The following is a 10,852-nucleotide window of genomic DNA, read 5'->3' as shown; positions in this document are numbered from 1 at the left end:
AAAAAAACCATTTTTCCTGTAAAAACGTCAACCAGTGATTGCTTGACACTTTTCATGATTTTACCAGGAGAAAAAGTTCGGGTAAAATCTTGCAACTTCATTCTCTACACAACTCTCCAAAAGTCGCTCTCATTTACAGGATTTTGGAGTACGGGAACATTTTTCCTGCAACTTCCTGCAAGTTCGTGTAAAATCCTGTAAGTTGATGGAGTACTGGATCACAGCTAGTGATACTGTGTTAAATGAGCAAATTAACAAGCAACAAATAACCATGTCAACTATTGCTAAAGAATTAGCTGCATTAAGAGCTGGTAATGTTCGTGTTCTCACAATATTAGGTACGCTGGTTGAAGATAAAAAGCAATTAGTGCAAAAATGTGATAGCCTGCATGCAGAAATTCTTTCTCTACGGGCTAAACTTAATGATAAAGATGCCGCTATTTCTTTGCTTACTGTTGAAATAAGGAAAATGCATGACATTGTTGGCTCCAGTATCATCGGTCCAGTTCGTGCCAACAAAAGCAGTGAAACAATTGGCGCTGGTGATCACTCACTACTGCGCTCTACGCCTTCTAATTCGTCTGCTGATGCTGGTGTTATGCCGAATGCAGCTAACTCACTTGCTTCTGCTCCGCACACTCGTGCTATGCTGGCACTACGCCGCTCTCTGCTAGTACCTACAGAGATGCCTTCAGTAATACAGCTAACGTGAGGCCGACATTGAGTGCTACTGCTGCAGTTAATGGTAGTAACAAACTGACTGCAATGTCGACTTCTCATGCGCCTACATCCAAACGCGAAATGAACGTGCCTGCTCATATCGTCATGACTGATGATGCTGCTGTAAACATCAATGCTCTTATGCCAACCGCTGCTACTGCCAATGCCAATGTTCTCTCACCGGTAAACACCTTCCCTGCTGCATCCAATGTTGGGAGAAATACACAAGCGCTCTCTTTGATTACTACTGCTTCTGTTGATGGTTCGGCAGGTAGTAATCACGCTCAACGTGTGCCTATCGGTGATGATTATTTGTAGTCACAGTGGACTAGTGTTGATAAAACGAAGAATAAAAAGCAAAAAACTGTGGTGGGCTCTGATGCAACTGCCGGCTTGAAAGGAGTTGAGCGACTCAAGTGGTTGCATTTGGCATCGTTTGCCCCCTCTGTGACTGTTGATGACATTTAAGTTATGTTGCTGAGAAGGCGAGTCTAAATAAAAATACGCTATCATGTTATAAGCTAATAAAAAAGGACGCATCAATTTCTAATTTGAGGAGTGTTAACTTCAAATTGGGAGTGCCATTGTCTGCATATGAAAATCTGCTGATTCCTGAAATTTGGCCAGTGAATGTTGCAGTGCGACTCTTTCGTTTTTTAGAGAAAACTCCAACTTTAAAGTTTATTTCCACAATGCTTCTGGTATTAGAACAAAATCGGAGGATTTGTACCTGCTTAGCTCGCAATTGGAGTATGATGTGTTTGTTATTATTGAGACTTGACTCAATCAACAGTTATTTGACTCCGAGTTCTTCGATATTAGGCACAATAATGTTTTCCGAAAAGATCGCAATCCAGTCAAGACTGGCTGTATAAGAGGAGGTGGAGTGCTCATCACATGCCGTTGTTATCTACAAGCTTCATTAGCTCCTCTTTAAAATAATGATACGTTGCTAGATCAGCTTTGTGTGAATATAAGAAATGTATCTAATTCGCTGTACGTTTGTGCGTCGTATATTCCACCGGCTAGCAATGAACTTATATTTAGAGCACATGTCGATAATATTGTTTCTCTTCATGAAGGCATTGGTGAACATCAGCTTGTTGTTTCGGGGTATTTCAACCTAAGCAATATTACCTGGTCATATTTGGATAATAATGTATTTTTAACTCCTTCTAATATAAGTAATGTCATAGAATCTTATCTCATTGATAATTTTTTAGGATGTGACTTAGTTCAGGTTAACGGGATTCACAATAATTTTAACCGCTACTTAGATCTTATATTTGTAAGTAATAATATTAAGTTTAATATTCAGGTCGCCGCTTCAGCTCTATCTCCATCTACCTTACATCATCACCCTTTGTTGCTTGACATTGAATTTTACGAGTATTTTGAAGTTAATCATGAACATCAAGAAATTGCATTTAATTATAACTATTTTAATTTCGATATCATCGATAACGCATTTCTTAATATCCTCTGGGTTGATGTTCTTGGTGACGGTGATATAGTTGATTTGACCAGTTTAAAAGTACGGTGTTCAATCTTTGTAAAAAACACATTCCAGTTCATGCTAATTTGTCTCATAAGTTTCCTTGGTATTCGAAGAAACTAAAACGTTTAAAGAACTTGAGGAATAAGTTCTTTAAAAAATTCAAGTCAACTAATGAACAGAAATACTTTGATCTGTACGCTAAGTTTAAAAATGAGTTTGACAGTTTAAACAAATCTCGCTACAGGGAGTATATTAATAGCTTCGAAGTTAAAATTAAAAATAATCCAAAAAGTTTCTGGCAATTTGTTAAGTCTAGAAAAAAGGTATCTACGCTTCCACTTCGGTTTTCTATAACGATGCCAAGGCTAATAGCATTTTAGAGGCTGCAAAACTTTTCACTGACTTCTTCTCATCGAACTTCGTCTCTGATGATGATTTATCGAACGATGACCTCTCGGATATACTTACACAGGATTTGGGAAGTATTTATTTAATTTCAATCTAGGGTCTTTAGTTCTGTCTGACGATGACATTATTAAAGGCATTATAAGCCTGAAGCCCTCAATGCAGACTGACATGGATGGCTTTTCTGTGGTGCTATTGAAAAATTGCCCTTCACTGGTGACACCATTAAAAATTATTTACAACAAGTCACTTGCCTCAGGAGTCTTTGCTGATGCATGGAAACTTACTTCGGTCACTCCTGTTTTCAAAAACGGTAATAAATGTGACGTCTGTAATTATAGGCCGATCTCGAAGTTGTCGACTGTTTCGAAACTATTTGAGAGTGTTATGAAAGAAAAACTATTTTACAACATTAAACAACTTGTTTGTCCAAAGCATGGTTTTGTCCCTGGAAGGTCTACCATTACTAATCTTGCGGTTTTTTCTGATGATTGTCTTAACGCTTTTCAGAATGGTCATCAAGTGGACACCATATATACGGACTCTAAAGCATTTAACAGGATCTCCCACAAAATCCTTGTTGCTAAACTTGCCCATTTAGGTTATCATTCAATGTTACTGCAGTAGATTCAGTCCTACTTAGTGGATAGGAAATTGACTGTTGTCCTAGATGGAGTGTGTTCGAAGTCATTTATATCAACTTCGGGGGTTCCCCAAGGGAGCATTCTTGGCCCATTATTCTGTTTTGTTTATTGATGACATTAAGTATTGCTTCTCTTCGGCTAATTTCCTTTTGTATGCTGATGATTTGAAAATTTACTCAGTGATTAAAAGTCTTAATGATTCATTTGTCTTCAAGCTGAGCTTGATATGGTGCACTCTTGGTGCGTTAAAAACAGACTATTTCTTAATAATAAAAAAATGGTACAAGATTCCTTTTAGTAAACTCAATAAGCCCTTGCACACATCATACCGTATTTCAAACTCGGTTTTAGATCAGGTTAATGAAGTAAAGGATCTAGGTGTTTTTTTTGATGCTAGACTTATGTCCCAAACTCATGTTAACTACATTATTGCAAATTCCTTTGCTATGCTCGCCTCTGTGCGCCGAATCAGTAGTCAATTTCGTGACCCATATACTCTCAATGTTCTGTAGAATGCTTTTATCCGGTCGAAAGTGGAATACTGGGCGTTCATTTGGATACCATATCACCAAAACTACATTAATAGACTAGAATCTGTTCAGAAAGCTTTTGTAAGATACGCTTTGCGTTTTATTGACTTTGCAGAACCAAAACTGTCATATTTCTCGCGCTGTCAATTAATTAACCTCATAACACTGCGCAACAGAAGATTGTTTTTATCTGTTTCTTTTATCGCAGACATTATCTCAGGCAAAATTGATTGCCCTGCTTTGCTCGAAAGAATAAATTCCTATGTTCCTAGTAGAAATTTAAGAAGAGCTGATATTTTTAACGTAAGCTTTAGTAAAACTGTTTATTGCATGAATGCGCCAATTAAGAGAACACTCACCGATTTTAATACGCTTGCAAGTTCTTTAGGCATAGATTTCTCAATACCAAGGTCAGAGCTGTGTAAGTGTGAAATCATTTTCAATTTTAAACCAACAATTTTTTTTTATCCAGTTTTCATTACTTATTCTTCGCTTAGGATTGAGGTTTAAAATTTTTGAATTTTCCATTCTCTCAAAGCAGTTATGAATTAACACATCAACATATTCATAGCAAGATTGAAAAAACCAATGCCCAATCAAAAAAAGGTTTAACACTGAATGAGTATTGAAAAGGCTGCAATCTTTTATGTGTGTGCATTCTTTAACTCAGTACCAATCATTAGTTCAAAGACACCCTGGTAAATAACTTTTTGATAAAAAGGAAGATTTTTGACAATTGCTCAATTGTAAAAATTCAAACCGGCGTTACCCAATTTAAGTTTTTTTGGTAGAGGGGATTTTATATCATATGTTTGGGATTATATATAAAACAGTTGTATTAACATTTACGTTTTAAATATAATTCATGTTTTATCTTGAAAATGTTTAAAATTTACATTAAATTAGATAACTACTTGGCATAAGCTTTACATTTAGGTTGATAAAATTTTAGTGAAAATATTTTAAAAATCTTAGTCTCTTTAATAAAAAAAACAGCAAAGGCGCACGCTACAAATCGGAGGAGAAACTCGGCCAAAACTTAGCAAAAGTGTCAAGGTCCAAATATGATTACTATAATTGAATTTAGTTTCAAACAGGTCGCAACCCTCTTCAAACACCCCAAAAGTATTCCCAATATTATTTAGTTGTGAACCCGCATGAGTCCGAAATTACCATTTTTTACCAGAATTTCCAGATTTTACCGGAAATCGTACTTGGTTTTCTGGCAACTGAGAGGACAAATAAGAGAGTAAGTAAGGTCATCTCTTTGTCAGAAGCTACCTGGTGGTACATTCTGGTAAATGTGTCAAAAGATCCGATGTAGTGTGTTTGACAACCAAATTGTAAACAAAAGAGAAGTGCACTCTGCTAATGCATGTTGAAAAGTAAATAATTCCTTGCTTGAGTAGATGCTAATGAGTTTTGGTTAAATTACAAAACGCTTAAAAAGGTATTAGCCGTCATTTTACGTTTAAAAACTTTAAAATTTTAACACAGTACCACCCTATACTCTATATGTGATTGACCATTGAACTAAATCGTTGTTTATTTGGGTAAGATTAAAATATATTTTACTATTCAATATTGGAGTTGGTGTGAAACAAAAATTAATAATTTATTGTTATGTATGCAAATGAGAACTACAATTCTGAGCTTATTGAGCATCTCTTAGTCAAAAACAAAGGCAATTTTGCTTGATCAAGTTTCGAATCTAAGAAGAAAATGTTTTTAACAAACAAAAGGTTAATAATAAAATTTGAAGGATTTAAGATATTGCGTATGGTAGCATGAAATGTCACAATCTTCTTAATTGTCAGGCTGTTGATATGGCTACGAAAAAGTGACAATGGAAACACATAGCTGAAGATTTCATACTTACAGTGGGATAAACTTCAAACCTCTAATATAAATTAGTTATTATTTTTTTATCAATTTTAAGTTTTCGTTTGGAATAATTTTCATGAACTTATCTATTAAGAGATCTCTTTGGAAAATTACCGTACATCCGATATCTATTGAAATTTTGACATCCTCACTTTTTGGAAAAAGAAGTTCAAGATACAAGTTTATGTGCAAAAAATAAATTAAACAATAAAAGTCTCCTTATATTTATGGAACTTATAATAGAAAAATTTGTATTTCATTACCCAGACTTTATGAATAGCCTACTCTATAAGTAATAGTAGAAATTCCGAATTAGTAAGTTCAGTCAAGACGTCATTCAAAAGTTTTGAAGAAAATCACTTTTCTCTTTTGTGAAAATTTGGGACTATCTTATGCGAGTATTGTCGACAAAATGTTAGTCTATGAATGACTAAAAATTAACGAATAAATGGTTAATCGCGATTAATGATTAAAATTAATTAAGCGATCGCTGTGGTGTAGTGTTTAGAAGTGCGCACTACCATTCCGCAGGGTGAGCGTCCGAGCCCAGTTCCGGTCAACAAAAAAAAAAGAAAATGTTTTTTGTAATAGTGGTCGGCCCCCGGCAGGAGTCGGCGTAAAACTGTAGGTCCCTCCCCTTTGTGCGACAACATCAAGGCGCATGCCACAATCGGAGGAGTAGCTCGGCCAATCACTAACATATGTCGATGGTACTCTGCAATAACGGCACAATTCAAAATTTCAGGTTTAGAAAAATACATAATTTGAAAGCTTACAGTATGACTGCATATAATCCGGAATAATTACGTTCCAAGACATATTGCTAAATTACGAAACAAAAAATCTTTAATTGGCTCTACTGAAATATATGAAATTTTTAGTTGTGTCGATATGTAAGCGCTTTTCTATTATTATTAGTAATCATCAATACAATTTCAAATTACATAAACCCAGTCACAGCCCTTTTTTGTATTCGACGCTTCCAGAAATCACATAATACATAAAATAAATAAAAGCTATTTTGATTAATATTACATAAACTGGAAACTGTTAAAAATAAGTGCGCTTCTGTACAGAGATTTTAGAACCTATTTAGTTCCTAAAATGTCTGTTTGCAACACATAACAATAAAAATGCACATCAAATTGCTAAGAATGATGAAGGAAATCGATTCAGACATGCCTGTTTAACTGGCCGTGCGTGCTCAAAACAAACACATGTTAATTAAGGAGCTATTCAAGTATTATGTAACCACCAGTGGAAAGCGGGGGTCTTGGTTTGCTTATTTTTAATAACAACGGGCAACATTTCTTCAAATAAGTAAAACATTAATTACACACGCACAAATTTTGCCTGCAATTTCGATCACAATTGAACACTGCACTTCACTCTCGTTTCGAATTTTTGAAAGCGTTTTTTAAGCTATTTAGTGGTTTAACACTTCTTGTGGGCACTTGATATTGTAAAAAAAATATGCGCAATTCGATCCCTAACTACATTTTTTTGTAAAGAACGCCCATTTGCTTTAAATTTGTAAAAATACAATTATTTTTTTATTTTGTTTACATCTGTCATTTGTTACAAATGAAGAAAAGTCCAAGAGTTGCCAAGTATAAATATCTTTATATCTATTTATTAAAATAATAATTTACAATAATAATTTATTTAATTAATACTTTATTAAAATACAAATTTGAAGTGCAAATACATTTGTAAAACTGTTTATCACAAAATGTTATTAATTGTTTGCAAGCATACTATAGTTTTCATGCATTTTAAGAATAAATAATCTAATCTCTTGGCTCAATTCTTATTCATTCGTCCTGAAATATACTAGCCAGAAATACGTTTGCTTTATAAAAAAGATAACCATTTTGAAATATGGGTGACTTTAGTCTCTAGAAAATAATTTATGCAATTACGCGGTTTTGCATTTTCTTGATACGCGGTTTTATACTTTGAAACGACGATATGTATAGCATGTACTTACGGCGGCCGCCGTAGCAGAGTGATTACATGTGCGTACTTCCACTCCATAGGACCATGGATAAATACCTGGTCAGATCATAATCCAAAATAGCAGTCGTCCTTCGGCACGCAATGGCAAACCTTCCAGTATATTTCTGCCTTGAAAACTCTTCTTATAAAATCAGAACTCATGCCTCAAGTTTGAGCAGAAGTTCGGCCAAACACTTAGAAAAATATTTTAGCACCAAATATTTATTTGTTTACTTATTTTAAGGGAGATGGCAATCTTCTGGTTTCACATTTTGAGTACAAAAATTTCAACCCTGATACAACAAATAGTATTAGTACTGAATGATAATGACAGATTGCATTCCCATAAACGTCCAATCATACATGATTGAGTTTTTTTTTTTTGCATTCACATTCTCTATGTGAATGGGTGTCAACCATTCCATAACACACTACATATTTTGTGTTTACAATTTGTAACCAATCTCAAGAGTGGTTGTTAAATTTTTTAAATCAAACAATCACATTTTTGAAACGAAAAAAATGAGAATGCACACTCAATTGATTCAATCATTACACAGCTCTGACCAAGGTCTTCTTTTCGTAATGAAATCATTTTATAACTTTGTAATAATCCTCTTTAATTTTTAATCATATCGTAAATTTATATAATAATATATATATATAATATACTTTATGACTCTTGTTATTAATAGTCTGTGTTTGATTAGACTAAATAAATAAATAAATAAATAAATAAATAAACACGACTTCCAGGGTAAACCCGACGATACATCCGCAAAAGGCGAACAGAAGGATGATGCTGCTTGTTCGTCGAAGGATGTGCAGCAGACATCCGGGAAAGTTGAAGAACAGCAAAAGGCTCCTAGTTCACCAACAGCTATGGACATGAACACGTTATTGGCTGCAATTTCATCCCAGCTAGAAGCACAAAAAACATACATGTCATCACAGCTGGATGAAAAGATCACGCAGCTTCAGGAGTGTTTAGTCAGAGACAATGTGCAACTCAAAGAAAGACAGGACAAAATCGAAGGAAAACAGAATAAAATCGAGGAGCGGCAAAATAAAATCGAAGCGCTTATTAAGGAAAAACAGGACAAAGTCGAAGCTAAGGTGGACGAGTTGGAAGGTCGTCTTCGTGATTTGCAGTTGAATCGTCCAGCTATTCCGACGAACGCTCCCTAGGTAAAGACTCCATCCTTTGATGGCACGACTCCTTTCCAGGTCTTTAAGCTCCAGTTCGAGAAGACAGCTACAGCAAATCACTGGAGCATTGAAGATAAATCCGCTGCTCTGTTCGTTGCATTAAAAGGATCTGCAGCGGAAATCTTGCAGACTATTCCTGACTGTGAAAGGAACAATTACGATGGATTGATGGGTGCCGTGGAAAGACGCTATGGTAGCGAGCACAGGCGACAAATCTACCAGATGGAGCTGGAGAATCGCTGCCAAGAGTCCAACGAGACTCTACAGGACAAAGCCGACATTTGCTGAAACCGTCTCGTATGCTCAGACGCGTGAAACGGCGGCGCTCCTAAGTCGACCAGCTTACAAAGCCCATCGAGTGGAAGTGGATACACTGGACGAGACAAAGGAAATGCTGAAGAAGCTAATCCAACTGCTAGGCGAGAAAAAGCATGGCTCTGGCAAATGTTTTAAATGTTGAAAGGCAGGCCACTTCGCCCGCGATTGCAGCGCAAGTTCCAGTGCGCTCAACAGTCCAGCAGTACGTAAACGCAGGGCTGATGAAGACGAATCTAATTCCAGTCAGTCGTTAAACTAAAACGAGCCAGCAGGAAGGGCCGCGCGCTGGCTTCAGAAGTTGAAGGGCCCCTAATCTCCGTCTCACAAATTGGCCGGAATGCGAGCAACCTCACTATTGGTGGATGTGTGAATGGGCAGGGGCGAGTGCTGACAGTGGATACTCGAGCGTCACATTCCATTATTCGACCTGATGTGGCTACTTTTTATGTGAAGCCACTACCTGGAGCAAAGCTGCAGACTGCAACTGGTGAGTGAACCCAAGTGTTAGGAGAAGTCCTAAGTGAGGTAATAATCGACGGGTTGGCCTCGTACGCGAAGTTTATTGTGGCAGAAATTGTGGATGAAGTCATCATCGGCGTGGATTTCTTACTTGGGCAAGGCATGAAGATTGACCTCCAGCAGACGGTTGGTCTTAGAGGAAGTGCCAAAGATTCCACCAGAAACGGAAGTGGTTAGTTGGGCAGAGGATTACCGTGATGGAGACGAAATGGTTTCGTCAGGAGAAGGAAGTGGTTCACCGATACAGGAAAAGCGTGACGGTTCCGCCAGCTCAGTGAAGAAGAGGTTGCAACAAGGAAGTGGTCATGGCCACTGAACCACGTTGCAATGGTGATACGCCGGTGGCTAGAAATGGAAGCGGCTGTGGAAGCAGTAGGCGCGCTTTGAAGTGTCCCGAAAAAGGTGGTCGGCAAAAGCGAGCAGTTAAGCCGGAAGCCAAGGTTGAGATTATATATGTCCGGTCAATGAAGTTAGCATCGGCGGAAGAGCGAGATACGAAACGACGGCGGAAGTTTCGGCGTAAGGATCCGGATGTATCAAGATGTGCTAAAGGCAATGCAGCACTAAGGCGGGAGTCTGGGTGTCATGGACAGATGGTGCGGCATAGATCTGGCGAAAAGGGTGCCCACGAGAAGAGACATGGTCTGGTCACCACCAGTGGCCGGCAGAAGCACGACCATCCAGCGACACCAGCCGAAGCATATTTGGGAAATCCCTCAAGGTTTCAAGGATAATCGTAACAATACCTTTCCATATTTTTGCTAGCCAATTTAATATTGGTCACCGAGTAGTTAAAATTAGCAAGAAACCGCGATATTTTTTGAAGCGAGCTTTGATAAATGATTAGCCATGCCATATTTGAAGATCAGTGGCAAGGCGAGTTCACACTTTTAGCAGGTGTTTCCAATAGTTCCTATGCTGAATATCGTCATCGTCGACGATCGTCAGGGCATCAGTAACATGGCTAACGATGGCCGTTTCGTCACTTTTACTGAAAATTTTGAAAACGCGAAACTATTGCATGAAGTGAAAGGGTGATAACAACCTAACCAAAGGCTTGTTAAATGTACCATTTTAAAAAGAATTGGACCAATGGACCAATGGAATTTGGTCCATTTGGACCAAAA

The sequence above is a fragment of the Rhagoletis pomonella genome, unplaced genomic scaffold, assembly GCF_013731165.1.
Source record: "Rhagoletis pomonella isolate Grant_MI unplaced genomic scaffold, Rhpom_1.0 Rhpom_scaffold_00015, whole genome shotgun sequence".
Taxonomy (NCBI): domain Eukaryota; kingdom Metazoa; phylum Arthropoda; class Insecta; order Diptera; family Tephritidae; genus Rhagoletis; species Rhagoletis pomonella.
Note: the sequence above shows the minus strand (reverse complement) of the source record.